Here is a 17,055-nt window from a genome sequence, read left to right as displayed (position 1 = left end):
ATGAATGCATACATGAGTAATAATTACAGTTAGATTCCAAATGGGTCCCTTTAGAGTTTTTTCCAAAACAAGAAAACAATTGTCCATGATCATCCTTTGCCAGTCTTAGAGTGGAGAGCTCAGTATCAGCTCTCCATATCTAAAGAAATAGTTCAGCCTTTCTGGAACAACACTATTACACAACATGACCTTCTATGCCCCGCCCCTTGACACATGTGAATGCAGCTGCAGCTACTTATCTTTACAATTCAAACATTCTGTCAATGGAATCCATCCCTTGATTATTCATGATTCCCTGATGCTCTTCCTCCTCTTCCTCTTGCAACATCCATGACTTAAGCATGTAAAATACAAAGTATAAAGAATGGAATGCATGTCCATCACTGCAGGATGATCTATCCCATCCAAAAACCCATCATGTTTTATTCCTCAAGCATTAGTGTCTTTCTGGTTTCCTTATTTGGGCTCCCTATTGAAATGCTGGAATTCGAAATACTGAGTGTCGACAAGCCTAAAAAACCCCCCATAAAACATAAAAGAGTGAATTTTGAAAATCGGTGCCTGATGTATTAAACTTTAACTAATTACATTCCTTCTAAAGAGGATATGTTCTAAATGACCCATCAGAGAACTGATAATTGATATATCCCCCTGAGGGAATAATGTGTAAAGATGTGTTTCATCTGCACAGCTGTGGTAATGTATATGCTACTCTCTAATCAGATGTCCAAAAGGCAGCATATACAGTGGAGCATATACAATCAGAGGGAATTTATATCAGACATCAGTTTCTGACAATGTAAGGAGAGGTTACATTCAAACTATCTTAGGACAGTAGATATGGAAGGTGCAGTAAGACATAAGTGATTCCAGAAGGATTCTATGAGCTACCATGTCAAAAACTGAACAGACCTCAAGGAGTGCCAATGTGTTATAAGGAAATAATTTAACTCTTAATGAAGGTAGACTTAGTGTTATGGTGATTCCAAAACCTGGACTTAAAAAGATCAGAAAGATCACAGAGCTTGAATGATGATTTAAGCTGTTTGTGGACAGGACTATTATATCATGAACTCTTAGAAATAGTTCATGCTGCTTGTGGACTGTTTTCTCAGTAACATTAAAAATGAATCGAAAGTTTGACACAAGCTGAAGATGCCATAAATGTCGGTTATCTTTTGCGTAGATGTAACCCAGCATAAAATTACCTTTAGGAATAGATAGATAGATTTAATTTTTCAGTGATACACTCACATTTTGATAGATATAATGGCCAGCTCAAAGGTACTAAGACTCCATTTTGCATAATATCATCAACATGAACTCTGCATAATTAGACACCGAATAAAGTGAGTAAAATCTAGGACCTTGCTCATAATCAGAAGATGAGAAAACCCTTCATTTGGAAAGATGGGTTTTGCTACACAGTCTGCCCCCTTGGGACAGCATGACTGATTGCTAAGCCAGAGTAGACATATCTCTTGAAAGAAAAAACATATTTTATGAGAGCCATTGATGGGCAATAAGCAGACTGCTGCTAACCCGGTCCAGGTATGTTGTCTCAAAGGCTAGAATGCTTCCATCAACTCTTCTGAATTCACTCCTTCTTGTAAAAGAGTGCAGCTCAAGGCCAAACCAAGACTTATATTCCCTCAGAGTAACACAAGCATAATTCATTCATAGGTAGATTCATAGGTTAGTACTAAGCTAACTGCCCTTGCGAGCCATTTTTTTAAGCTTAGCCAATTATCCCTTGTGAGACTCAAACCCTGCACCCTGTGTTTGTAAGGCAAACACCTTAACCATTAGGCCACCCTCCCAACCCCAATAATCAAGGGGTACAGAGAAGCAGAGTCACTGTCAATGATCAAATATAGTTAAAGACAAATCACTTTAGATAATCAGTGCCAGTCACTCCAATAGGAGATTACAGATAACAGGAGTAAGATATTTAGGAGTTACTTATCTATTATTCCTAAACTCTACCATCACAGGGCCCAACAGATGGCAGGAATGGGCTCCAGTCTGAAGCAAACTAGGTGGTAGTTTGATCAGGATACCACCTCTACTACCAGTGCTGAACCTCCACTCAAGGTGGGGTATTAAGTCTAGAGTTTATCTAAAATGACAGATCGTGTGAATCAGTAACCTGAATAAACCTGTAGCTCTTCATAATATAAAGGAATTCTCACATCAAATCTACCAAGTCCTCATCATCCTAGATGTTGGAGTAACCAAAATCTGGGCAGATTTGTTGAATCAGTGTCCCCACTCTATCAAGTAGATGATGGATGAGAAGAAACCTGCGGTTTGTTTCTGCTCCAATAACATACTCAGAGGGGTTGGCATTTCTCCCAGGTATCTTAGTTACCCATGTCTCAGATCTATAAAAAAAACTAAAAACATTAAATCTTATCATGTCTAAGGTGTTCTATCATGGAGATACGGTGGGGAATATGTCACCAGGTAAAATCTGATGTTATCTTCTGATTAGGTCTCCATTACAGACAACAGGCTGACATCAAACAGCAAGATGAATATTATTCAAAATTTGTTGTAAATGATCTTTACATTAGTAAACAACACCCTATGCATTAAAAACAGATAACTACTCCCTCAAATCTGCCCACAATTGACAGCCTGTTTAATATAAAATGATCAAATAAAACAAAATGCCCTCAGTAGTCCTACCTCATCATAATAATGATATGTTTAACTTTTCCAAAAGTCATAGTGATAGAGAAAAAAAAGGAAATGGTAAAATGATTCAGCCCAGCATGATGGGAAACTGAAAAAGCAGATTAATAGCATCAGACTATAGGAGAATATTTTAATGTGAGTTAAAAGAACTTTAAAGTACTTTTATTTAACCCCAGGACTTTAGTATGAACATGGGAACCTACTAAACATGGTAACATGGTTCTTAACATCTTTGCTCACAAAGCAAGGAAAAAGCCCAAAGTAATGAGGGAACAAAGGTCCCAGGGAAATGCTTTAAATACTACTATCAGTCACTTAAAATAATGCAACAGCAAGTTGTGCATCAACATACATTTTCTGAACAATAAGAAATGTGAACTCTGATGTCTTGCATTATTTACTGATTGTAGTTTTCAGGGATTTACTAGAAAATCAAAAATTTTACAAGGGAGAGGACAGAAATTGAGACAAAATCAGTGATGTTCTGCAAAATTAGGGACAGCAGACTGGTGCAATTGGCTAGATTAGATTAAAAATAAAGCAGTGCAGCAATGATTTCTCAGTTACATCAAAAACCAGAAGGACAGTGGGCGGGAAGAGTTATATGGGGTGGGAGAGGAAGGGTATACTTTTTTTGAAACCAATGTCTTTTTTTTAATTTTTAGAAGAAGGGTAGAGTATGAAATAAGCAAGGGGAGATTGTGGCTAAGAAGGAGATTATAGGAATGACAGGAAGGGCAGACACGCAAGGATAAAAGACAGCACACAGACAAAGACAGACATGGAAGGTACTGATACAAAAGGGGGGCTCACAATGGAGATACATGGATTGACAGTGGGTAGACAAGTGGTGATGGGAAGAACTAGACCTCAAAAAAAGGAGAGTGATGACACAGAATGGGATCACCTCAGTGGGCATAGTGTTGCGGAGGACAACCTGCCAAGCCTGCCTAGAATGGAACCCACCAATAAGTCCTTGACCCCTCCATGGTGGGCTGTGAATCAGAATCAGTCCACTATATGATTCTGCCATCCACATGAGGAGATTCGTTTCTCAAGGTCATCAAACTACTGGTCGGGCCATCATGATTCCCACCAGCCATCAACTCTCGTGCTCATTGACCTAGGAGGGCTCCTTCATGCTACTTAACAATGTAAAACCTACACTACCAACCAGACATGCACCAACTAATGCTATTAATGAGCACTCTAGGTCATCCTCTACCAATGTCCAATGGCTAGTGCAGCGCATAGTAGCTGCTGCATTACTGCTGCTTGTTCCATAATGGTAAGTGCAGAAAAAAAAATTAAATAAATGGAGATAAACAAAACAGCAATAAAGCACAATTAAAATAAGAAAGAGAACAGAACAGGATGCAAGTAAATATAGTTAATGCAAAGTGGTACATTTTGTTAAGACAAAACGTTGAAGGAGAAATATCAGTCAGCAAAAGTAAAACAATAACTAGGAAGCAGCTATTATACAACTACAGACTATAACAGGGAATATGAATGCAGTCTAACTGCAACAGTGTGTAGGACAGTAGCACAATAAATGAATGTTAAATAATGTTTAAAACCAATGACCAATGAAGCAATGCTGAAATATTAAAATACAGAACAAAACAAAATCACTGCTATTTTAAACAGGTTAATTACAGTTGTTATACAAAAATGCAACTTCAGAGATAAGCCGTTCAGTTTAAGAAAGTGGCAGAGTAAAACAGATAATAATTATCAATCTACAAAGCCATTGAACAATTAAGTAATGATGAAATCATAAAGTCAAAGTCGAAATCAAAGTAAACTTTATTGTCATTTAGGACTACATAAGTGCAGCCTAAACGAAATTCTGAGTATCAACTCATCAGAGAGTACATAGTAGGCAAGAATACCAAGAACAACATCATAGCATTTCAATTTTAAAAAGATATTCAATACAAGACACACAGAAGGATAAATAAATCAATAATAACAGCAAACACACACACACCCCCAGACGAAGAAGAATACTGTACATAGAAGCATGACAGTGTAGGATTGCACATGTTAAGATTGTCCTCCTTTGTTCATCTGCATCAGGCAAACAGCAGGCCATTGCAAATGAATAAAGAAATATATTGTTACACTTTCAGCTGAGCTATGTATTGTAAATGATTACTGACTAAATATTTGGTGGCTGGTATCAATTAGAAGTCTCAATACTGCTGGGTAGAAGCTGTTTAAGTATTTGGTGGTCCTGCAGTGGATACTCCAATATATCTTGCCCAAAGACAGTTGTGTAAACCAGGTGTGTGCAGAGTGAGAGGGGACACAATTATTTTGGATGCACATTTAATGCTTCTTGCTGTGAAGAGAACCTGGATTGATGGTAAGTTGATGCCCATGATTTTTTCAACTAACACCACTCTCTGTACCTTCTTTCTTTCTGCTACTGTACTGTTCCCAAACCAAACTGTGAAGCTACTAGTGAGAATGTTCTTAACTGCTCCTCTTTAGAATACGGTGAGAACAGTAGGTGTGAGCTTTGTTTTTTGGAGCCTTCTGAGAAACTGGAGATGTTCGTCTGCTTTTTTGACCAACTGTTCAATGTTAACATTCCAAGAGAGATCCTCTGAAATGTGCACCTTCAAAAACTTTGTAGATTTGCCCCTTTCCACCTCTTCACCATTTATCTTGAGCAGTGAGTGTGTTGTTGACCTTTTCCTGAAGTCTATAATGATTTATTTTGCTTTATTGACATTCAGGTAAAGGTTTTTCTTAGCACACCAGTCAATCAATGAGTATACCTTGTCTCTGTAAGCTCTTTCATCCTCCCCTTTGATGAGGACCACAACTAGAGTATCGTCTGCAAACTTAATGATGTGATTGGTGTTGTATTTTGCAGAGCAGTGATGGTTGAGGATGGTGAACAACAAAGGGCTTAGCACACCATCCTAAGGCATACCGGTGTTGAGTAGTATGCATCCTGAGGTGTTGTTGCTGCACATGTTTTCTGCAGTCTGTTCATCAAGAAGTCATGGATCCAGTTGCACATCAGCTTGTTAACTCGAAGATGTACAAGCTTGTCAATAAGCTGCACTGGAACCGCTATACTGAATGCCAAGCTGAAGTCAATAAACAACAGTCTGATGTAGTTGTTTCTTCCCTCCTGATGATCAAGTGAGAGGTTGAGTGCCATTGAAATATCATCCACAGTGGATCTGTTAGTCCAAAAAGCAAACTGTAGAGGATGAAAGGTGGATGGAAGGTTTGCGACAGATGACTTTTAACTAGCCTCTCAAACCATTTCATGACATTTGAAGTTAGAGCAACTGGTCTGCAGTCATTCAGGCAGGCTGAATTAGCTTTTTTTTGGGAGAGGGATAATATTCGTACCTTGAAGCAAGAACTTTACCAAGAATAAGGGAGGTGTTGAAAATATCAGTAAGAACTGAACATTGTTGGTCTGCACAGCCTTTAAGTACTTTGCCCAGTATTTTATTAGGATCAGCAGCCTTCCTGGAGTTCACCTTCTTAAGCTGAGATTTCACTTCATTGGAGTTAAGGCTATACACCCCCTCCTCCTGGTTGATAGGTAGCCTTGATATGGTGAGAACAGTAGGTGGGAGCTTTGTTTTTTGGAGCCTTCTGAAAAAGTGGAGATGTTGGTGTGCTTTTTTGACCAACTGTTCAATGTTAGCAGCCACATTATTCTTCTCTTCAGATCTGCCAAAGAAGGAGTTCAACCTGTTCAGGAATTCACTGTTGTCTTCACACTGAGCTGACCTGATTTTATAGTCAGTGATCTAGTGAATCCCTTGCCATAGACTCCTGGTGTCCCTCATGTCTGCAAACTGACTTTGTAATTTCTTTCCATATTCCCTCTCTGTCTCTTTAATGCCCCTTTTTAGGTTTGCTCTAGCTTCGCTGAGACCCTTCTTGTCCTTGTCCTTGAATGCTACATTTCTTGCCTTCCAGAAATCATAGACTTTGTTGTCGAGCCACGGCTTTTGGTTTGCTCTGATTGTGATGCTTTTAATGTCAGCCACATCATCAATACGCTTAGTGATGTAAGTTATTACTGTTCCATGCAATCATCTATGTTCACCTGTTCATCTGACGTAGCTGCCTCTTTGAAAATGCCTCAGCAAGTACTATCAAAAACAGTCTTGGAGACATTTCAAAGCTCCCTCATGCCAAACCCTGATCTGCTTAACAATGGGCTTTTCTCTGATCAGAGCCAGTTTGTAGGCTGCTAGAAGCATGATGGTAAGATGGTCAGAGCTTCCTAAGTTAGGTTGCTGTATTGCTCTGTAGGCACCTTTGATGTTGGAGTATACCTTGTCTAGAATGTCTGCACCCCTTGTAGGAAAATCTACAAATTAGTAGTAGTGAAGTAACACATCTCTCAGATCTGCCTGATTAAAATTACCAGCAACCACATCTGCAAAGTCTGAGTTTTTCCTCTGCAGCTCACAAATATAGATATAAAGATTGTTCAGGACATCAATGGTGTTTGCACTGGGGGGAATGTATACCACTGTTACATATATTCCATTTATATGTCTATGTACATAAAAGGGTCTGCATTTTAAGGACAGGAACTCTAGATTATCAGAGCAATGTGACTGGACATTCCCACATTTCTTACACCACCTTTCATTCACATAGATGCAGACTCCACCTCCCTTGGCCTTTCCACAGAAAGCTTGATATCTGTCTGCATGAAACAGTGAGGGACCTTCTAAGCTAACAGCAGTATCATAGATCTTGTTATGCAACCACGTCTCAGTAATGATCAATAAATAGGTATTTCTCACCTTATTTTTGCTGTAGAGTTCCAGCCTGAGGTCATCTATTTTACTGTCTAGAGAGCATGCATTCACTAACTGTATTGAAGGCAGAGCAGTCTTGTGAGGATTTGTTTTCAGCTTTGCTACAATTCCAGCCTTGCAGCCCCTTTTTCTGGTTCTCTGACATCTTTTCCTCTTCTCTCTTGTCATGAGTGTTACAGAACCATCTGTCTCATGTTTTAGTCACTTTAAGGCATGCTGGATTAAAATACACAGCTCCAATATTTCTGTGAGTGTAGTAGACCCAAAGAAATTTGCTGACTGCTGGGAATCTAGCCAGCAGTATGAAACTATTAACTGCTTAATTTCCAGAAGCTTCTATCTGCTGTAAGTTAATGTACTTTCACTTAAAAGCCCAGAAAATGATTTTCTCAAAGGTTTGTGTGAAAAAGAAGACAGATTAAGCATGTGTCTCTGATGAGTCGACCCAGCCACATCCACACAGGAAGCGGCCATTTTTTTAATACAAATACAAAAAAATGCTCAGTGTTGAGGTGAACAAACTAAGCACAGATACAGTAATGGTAGTAATACAGTACACATACCTTCTATCTGGAGAGTCTGGTCTGTCTCCTATGACAAGCTATCCTACTTGTTGCCATCTCCCCCGCTGTTGGAAATAGCACATTAATGAGCACAGCATGCCTGTGACAGCAGAAAACAGTGACTCAGCAAAAACTAAAATCGTATTATATTAATGAGACTGTCTTTCTCTAATCTGTTGATCCCATTGGTTAGGAAGGTTTGGTAGCACTTACACAAATAACTATATTTATGCTAGCACTGCTAACTTCAGTGGGTGATGCCCACTATATGCGGGTTCTAGGAGCAGTGAGGTGGCAGGGGATGGCTGACATGGATGATCCTGCACTCCCCCACTGATCTGCATGTACCACAAGTGCAGCTTACCTAACATGACACCCAAAGAATAGCAATGCTTAGAACAGTTCACTGTGCAAGAGGCTGAGGAGCTGCTGTGAGTCATATGCACACATGGCAGGGAATGCTGGGCAAAGCTGACATAGACAAGCCCTTCTGGGACAAAGTTTGTTACAAACTGGTATGGGACATCCAGGAGGTAGATGTTTACATAATAGTACCTTGTTAAAGGAATGACACAGAATCGCTGAAATGATCCTTCATGGCAAAATCAGGGTCAGTCATAGAAGAGGACAGGTCAACCACCAAGGGTACAGGTCAACATAGAGGCAGCTCACAGACACTGAGGCATTCCTACTATAACTAAGATTTGACACTGGAAAACACTGTTATCCTGTGGTGGATTTGATGTGGGACAGGCTAGACAAGATTGCTGAAGTGTCTGTTGGCGACGTTTCTGGTAAGCAGTGATACATTCCATTCCTGAAAACATTGCCTAGAACATCTGACTGATTTGCTCACACATACCCATCTACATTTATGCACCAAGGGACATCAGGTACACAGTTGCAACCACCTGTACCACAACGTATGACTGCTTGAGTGTCTGTGGGATTATGCACAAGATGAGTAGTCACACATGTTATTCCAATAAGACATTGCATTGCATCTCTGAAAAGCTTACTCAGACATACCATTCCATGTCAGCTTGGAATGTCAGCCCTGAAAAGAGACAGCCATCCCTACAATGTATGCATAGGCTTTGTATATTCTTGGCATGTAGCTCTCCATTTACTTTGTGGTAGTGGGTGACACACATATTTCAACTATCACAGTGGTATGTTATCAACATGCCTTCATCAGTTCTGTTGACAGAAGATTAGGTAGTACAAGTCAGCACATACCTTATATTAGTGTGTCTCTAGAGCCTGATGGTGATAACATTGCGTACCTGGTACAATCTGAGGATGCAGCGGCTCTGTCGGCAACATAAAGATAGGTGGGAACATTCCGTGGGTCCAGCAATAAGCCTCTAGCATCACATTTGTTTAGGGGAGTATGTCTCACCTGTATCAACCTCTCATCTAATACACAGTCAGCACTGATGCGTAAGCAGCATCAGAGGGTCTTGCCACCCGTGAAGTGTGCACACATCTCTTTGGGAAGAGGCATGCTGATGGCTGTTGGACCTGAATATTCTTTCATGAGGGTGCTCCCCATGGCATCAATCACAAGAGGCAAAGGCCTGAGATCCATGCACAGATGTACGCTAACTGGATCATGTCAGAGTTGCTCCATGTGCTGCATAAATACCTTCAGCCACTGTCAAGCATGCTGGGGGGAATATAGCTGTATCAACCCATTTTACAGCCCTTAGTGCATTTGTCTACCTGCTGAGAACTGGCCACCAGAGCTGAAGTAAATAATGGTTATGCTCTGCAGGTGTGCATAGCTGTTTAACAAAGATGAAAGATACCATTCCTGAGACATCCCAGTGTCCATGGTTACCTCCATCCCTGGCCGTTGATGCTCATCTGGATGTGTCTGATGCTTTTCCATCTCTACAGTGGTCTCGACTACATGTCAATGGTGCTCATGTAGATATGGGAGATGCTTTTGCAGCTCCCCTGTGTGCTGACTGCACTGGGCATCTCAGTTATGGTCCAACAGTTCAACATCAGCCCTCTCCCCTATAACTGCACCATGACTAACATTTATCTGAGCATGACCATGGCACAGTGGATGCCATCCCTTTGCCAGACCCATGCAACAGGAATCACTGTGACATTCCTGCATACACAAAGTACTCTGCCATCCCTTGGACCACTTCTGATATTTCAGGGCCACATGGTACACATACAGCTAGCATTCTACCCTGGAATCTCCATCCCATCACTTGAGGACATGATCTCTGACACCCCACAACCCCCTAGTCTTGTGTGTGCTTACAGACATCACTTGTGCTAAAATTACTGTTCCATGCCATTATGCCCTTCACCTGAGCAAATGATGATTGATGTACCCTGACTGCCACTCTGGCTAATGTATGTATGGTAATATCTGATGTAAGCATGGCAAGTCTGAGCAGCATAATGCATAGCCTCGGTGTGTTAATGCATGGATCAGTTTTATTCTGTGTTTGTTTTGTCATGTCCCCCACTTGTTGTACAGATGCCATCACTTTGTCAGTACCATGATATATTGTACTCACCTCTGCCTTGTAAGAGCACTCACCGCAGCCATGTCTTATGACAACTCCTCACCCCAGCTCTTCTTCTACTTCTGGGACAGTTTCCGTAGCACCATATTGGGTAGCATGGCATCCATCACAAATATCTTGCAGCACATCTAAGGAGTGTACTGCAGTGCAAAACCAGATGTATCCAAACAGCAGAAGTTGGACATCATCACTATGAACACAAACTGGATGATGTTCATTGTCTGCACCAATGTGGTGTACAATGTCAACTCTGTGTCTATATGGGGCTGTGGATCAGGGTCATCAGATAAGGCTCCAAGGTATAATAGTCATCTCTTAAATGCAAACACTATTTTGAGTGGTCTGCTACCTATACTCATAGGACTGAACCTTCTTATTCCCTAAGTATAGCAATGTGTGCACTTAGCAGCTAGATGTCCTGCATAGATTCTCTGCACACAAAATGTTGGCATAGTTTGCAAGTAAACCAGATATGAAACCCATGGGAATGGTGTAGATAGCATACAGATGCATATATATATATATATATATATATATATATATATATATATATATATAGCTAGATATAGAAGTAGCTAGATAGATAGATAGATAGATATGAATAATAGATAGATATAAATATATATTCTGTTCTCTGCACAACACCTGGCATTTTGTAGAGTGGAAGCCCTTCCAGTTGAAATACTAGGCACCAAGTGGAGAAGGTGGGTTTCGATGGCAATGGAGGTACAGCCAGTAGCCCCAAGACCTCAGGAGAATTGGGCTACCTGCACAGTGGTGGTTCTTTCCTCTACTGTCTTTGGAAACCAGATTTGCTCCTCCATGTGCAACAGCATTACATCTAGGAAATAGTGACAGAATGACAATGTTAGGGCTTATAATACTCCTAGTTTGTCCCCAGTCAGATGCTGAAAAGTCCCAGTAGCAATGAGGTTTAATGCTACACAAATTTCTCTCCACTGGTATATGTAGGCCCTTTACCCTCTTGATCCCTTGTGAGAATAGTACATGTCTACTAATAATGTATGACATCTTTGTCCTTACAATAGCAGTTGACCTTGTCCGATTCATGGAGGTAATTCTATGCTGATGGACACTTCTGGAATGTAGATGCAGTGGTATACAACACAACAAAAACTGGCTTCTGAAGGCACCACTAACACATGCTGATCAGATAATGTCGACATTATTCCTAGCATCATAAAATGGGTGATACACCTGTTCACCAAGAAATGATGGTGTACAGATAACCTGATCTCTGTGGTTCATCTTGCTAATTTTATGTTTCTGAATCATGTTGTAAGTTTGATTTGCATGTGAGATGGCTTTCATCAGCATATTGGCACTCATTTACATGTTAATTTGAGATAGTTTGCATGCAATGTATACTACACTGCAAGCATAGTTGTGCTGAATTTGTCTCTGAATTAACCCTTACCCACATGTTATCTCTTACCACGCTAGTTCATCTAATGTAGTATATATTTGTTTCTGAATGTACCCAATTAGTTAAGTTAATAAGATTTAAACAGGTTATGAAATTAATTATTTTAGGTACCAAGATGACTATGAAGAAAAGAAAGTTTCCATGACAAGGAAAATAATCCAATAGTTTACCAGCCATGCTGTAATCAATAATACTCATTTCTTTTGACATGTGTATGTATGTATGTCAAGGCATTGAACTAACAAATCTGTCTTCAGTGTTACATAAGCTATTTTATGGGTTAGTTGAATGCAGTGTTTGGACATCTTTCATATTAATTACTTTAGTTCAACTTTGTTTACATACAAGAAAGTTCTGTGTACTAACATGAAGGTAATAGTACTTTAATAAGGCATTGATTTCTTAAAGGTTTCAACCAGTCTGAACTGGATTTAGGTTTATTTTAGACCATTACTTTATTATCTGAAACACAGCATATAAAGGACTTTAATTATAACAACAGAAACATTATTTTGAATGGCATTGTTGAAAATAATCGTATTTGCTTTCTGTTGACCTTTTTGTCTCATAAAGCTAATAGCTTGTTTTCAATGGAGAATTAATTTAATATCAGTACTGTGTATAGGTAATTTGGCAAGGACACAGGATATTCCTCAAATTCTTTTTAGTAAATGCCATGGTGTATTTAATAACTACCTGAGCTACCATAAACTTGAGTAGAAAGGAACTTAATTTAACATGTTTAACATCTTATAAGATGGAGACAAACTTAGAAATGTAGTCCACATCAAATGCCGTAATAGTGTCAGTACTAGACAATGAAGCATAATTTCTAATGTCTGTCAACAACTGCTTTTCAGTCGCTCATCTATATTGATACTGAATAAGCAATACTAACCATCCAGAAAAAAAGATGAAATGTATCAGTCGATTCTTCATAAAATATAGTCTGCATATTGCATGTGAAATACGACTCTTATGTTGTTACACAGCATGCATGACAAATGTAAAGAATGCCCACTGTAATTCTATGAAAATGAGCAGACATCATAATGTGTGTAAAATCACTTTCAGTAGTAACAGTTGCTTCATTCAGCACTTATAACAACAGCCATTACAGTTAATTAAAAACAAAAAGGTTACACTGCTGTGCAGAATGTCATTAGCTTGTTACTGCAGTCACATAACACAACTAATTATGTAATGATGCCATTTCACACACAGTACAGTTATGAAAATTAGTTGATTAGCTGGAGGGAATTACTGAGTATGTACTACCTAATTTGTATCAGCAATTAAGCATGTGGATTAACTAAATACTTCTTTACAAAATCAGAAGTGAGTGAAAAGAATCTCTATGCATTTAATAACCCTTTAAAATTAAATTGCACTGAACGAAATTATGTTGTATTGGTTATTTGCGTTGGGTAATGCAGTATGAAACTATGAAATATCCTTGGATTTGGACACAGTCTCTTAATGAAGAAGAACAAAGAATGATGTTGCATGAATGATTAGTTCATATTTTTCAGTCTATTCATTATAAATCATTTTTTGTTTCTTATTGCATCATTGGCACCCAGCAGTTATGTCCTGTTAAATGAAAACATAATTAACATGAAGATTCCATTATCTGTTCAGATATAATTAGATATTCTGATGAAAGATTAGCATTGTGTAAGTTGTATGTTTAGATAACCACATTTGGCCGGCAAGTGAGGAACCAGAATGCAAATATATTCGTTATTCTGCATGTTTTTCATGTGTTTTGTAAGGGTGTTTTAATATATTTGGCAAATGTTTTCTGTTATAATTACTTTTAATTCATATAGGAATCCCATTTTTCCTTTAGCAAGACACTCAGTAGTAGGAAAACAAAAGAAAATGTGTCTCTTTAGAATGACTACGTTCAAAAATGATCAAAGATAGCTGCTTCATATCACTAAATACGATGTTTAATTTACTTCATATGAAGTCAGCTATCATCAGAGAATTAAAGCATGTTATAATTTCTTTCTACAACATTACCCTCATCAAAAAGATAACAAAACCTTATGCATTTGACTTCATTTAATTAGTTTTCAGCTAGGACTTTCAGGATGACATGCCATAATGTGATTTCCTGGGACTACACATATACCGTGGGCAAGTCTGAATCTAAACTCTGTGTTAAAACTGTATAGTCCTTCACCTGTAGCCATAAACTAGCCAGGTAGGTGCAGTTTGGGTGGTAAAATGGCTCAAGTGGGTAACATTGTTACCTCACAGCAAGAGGTTTTCCAGTTTGATTCTCAGTCGAAGTGCCTTCTGTGCAGAGTCTATATGTCTTCCCTGTGTTTGCATGGCTTTTCTCTAGGTACTGTGCTTTCTTTCCACCTCCTAAAGACATGCGGTTGGTTGACTGGCAACTCCCAGGTTTGTGTGTAGTTTGTATGTGATACAGATGAAAGGCCCAGCAATCTACATGTGTTCCATACTTACCTAGTAAACCCTGTGGATGGTGGCACCTGTTCACAGGGTCACTATATGAGTTTGATTTGACTTATGAGCATGGATAGATGGGGCTGCACTTCAAGTCAATGTAATTAAAAGAGATTACAGTTTTATTGTCAAAAACAAGTTGGTCACAGAAATGATGTTCCTCACATTGCTTCCAATGTGACTGGCAATTCTTTTTGGGGGACAGTTTGCCTAGTGTCTTTCTCGTTTTCATTTCTGCCATCCTGACTTTGCTGAGATTCAGTGTGGGAAAAATCTTAATATCTTACATATCTATTGATACATTTTGTTTTTGTCCTACCACAGACACATAACTGTGAATTCTGTAATAAAAACTGACACATGAACTTTTAAACATTGAGCAAGTTGACTGTTTAAATGTTACATGTTTACATTGCGTATTGTCTCTTGCATAAAGTATGTATTGACAACAGTCCAAAGTAATAATATTGGCCTTACGGCTAGGTTTATTTATAACTTGTTTTAAATGATATATGGATTTTAATAATGGCTGAGGTCAGTTTTTGAAGATGTATTGATTGCTAAAATTATTTCCCAAAGCTTCCAGCCCCCTGATTTATCAAATCTCGGAAGAATTCTCTTTTATACACTTCCTGCCTCAGACATATCTTGGGAATACATCCCATGCAAAATAAGTCTGTGCAAGTTTCCTGCAAAAATATGGACAGCTTAACTTAAAGAACATTCCATAGTACCATGGCAGCATAGGTCAACAATTTTCTTTCAAAGTGCTTTGCACATTTGTGATTTTTTTTCATGTATTTTTAAAAAAACACAACAGTTCTATTTTCCTCTCTATGGGTTAACAGGATAAGTATCAAAGTCTGGTATGATCTTAAACTTATTGTAACCTGATTTATATGGGAGGTAGTTTGCCTGACCTTTGAACACTCACTGTGCTATGCTATGCCTTATAAATGTTAAGCATATTTTTCTTTTGTATGTCTAACTCTTTGAGAAGGTAGTCAGTCATCTGAAGAGGAGCAGATTTTATAGTTATATGCATGCATAGATGCATACAAATAGTTAAAACCTTTCAAGAAAGCTGTAGTAGCTCATTGTTAGTAGAAATCATTCTTTATATAAACATAGCCTGAATTGTATCCTTCAGCCTTTTCATTGCTGACTGACATCTCAATGAATACTACATAGCTGAAAGAAGGAAGCTATAATATACATATGCCTGATGATCTCAACACAGGGACACATAGTATGGAGTGCAGTAATTATATGCTTGAATACAATAAGATGAAATGGAAGTCAGAAAGGCCAGTTTATGTTCTGAAACCTATTTATCACTATGTGAAATAAACCATGTAGATTTACTCACAGTGCAATGATAACTACTCCACTTCATACCTCAGAAAAGACAAAAGTTATTGACATGAAGCAGGTCATATCTCCCTGACTTGCATTCGGATGAAAGCAAAGTTGTATTAAAATTCTCTGAAGCAAATTATGCAGTCAAAACACGAAGAAATATTCACAGCACTGTTTGGACATCATTGCTTGTTAATGGTTATATTTCTCTGCATTTCCTCCAAATCTCTGCAGTACCTTTAGTGATGGAAGGGAATAAGATATGTTATTGTTCCTCTTTTGAAAGAACTATTAAAAGTGTAGCAAGCTATAGTAAATAAAATTAGAATAATTCAAAGAAACAGTGAAATTCAACTTGTGTAATATCTTTCAATGTGCACAAAAATTATTTTTGGTTGAGATTTAGAATACACTCAGCATCCCTAATGCTTCTGAACAAGTTGTCATAATCTTAAATAAAACATGGTTTTAAGGCATTTTTGTGTAAACATTTCCGTTATAAGACGAGAAAAATTTATAATGAGAAATAAACATTGTTTCCTGAAGTAGAGAATTGTCAATATTTCTTGTCCTTAAAACCTGGAACCGGTACCAGCACGATGAAACAATAAAGCCACAGTACAAGCGAGGACTGAGGACACAAATTTTATTAAACACCAAGTATCACATTTCAGATACTACACATTAACGTAAAAAGATTGCGTTTTCATTTAGAAATACTTTTTCAGATGTGGGCTAGTGAAAAAGTACATCAATTTAAACTTTCATAGACATAACATCATCAAAATTCCAACCAATGAGTGTTTGCTTAGTACATACATATTCATGCTGTTAAAAGCAGAACTAAGTTAAAAACATTGTGAAGTAAATGCAGGGAACTAAAAAACATTAAATAATGTAATAATGTATAGATAATATTTTTTGTCCTTAACACACACACACACACACACACACACACAGACACACACACACACACACACACACATACACACACATATATATATATATATATATATATATATATATATATATATATATATATATATATATATATATGTTTGTTAGTGCCGTGTTTTTTGTTTTGTACCAATGATGTCACATAACTAGCAAGAGTTCATTCTTTTGAATCATCT

Source organism: Protopterus annectens, chromosome 2.part0, assembly GCF_019279795.1.
Source record: "Protopterus annectens isolate FY-2018-M chromosome 2.part0, PAN1.0, whole genome shotgun sequence".
Classification (NCBI taxonomy): domain Eukaryota; kingdom Metazoa; phylum Chordata; order Ceratodontiformes; family Protopteridae; genus Protopterus; species Protopterus annectens.
This window is presented reverse-complemented; position numbering follows the sequence as displayed.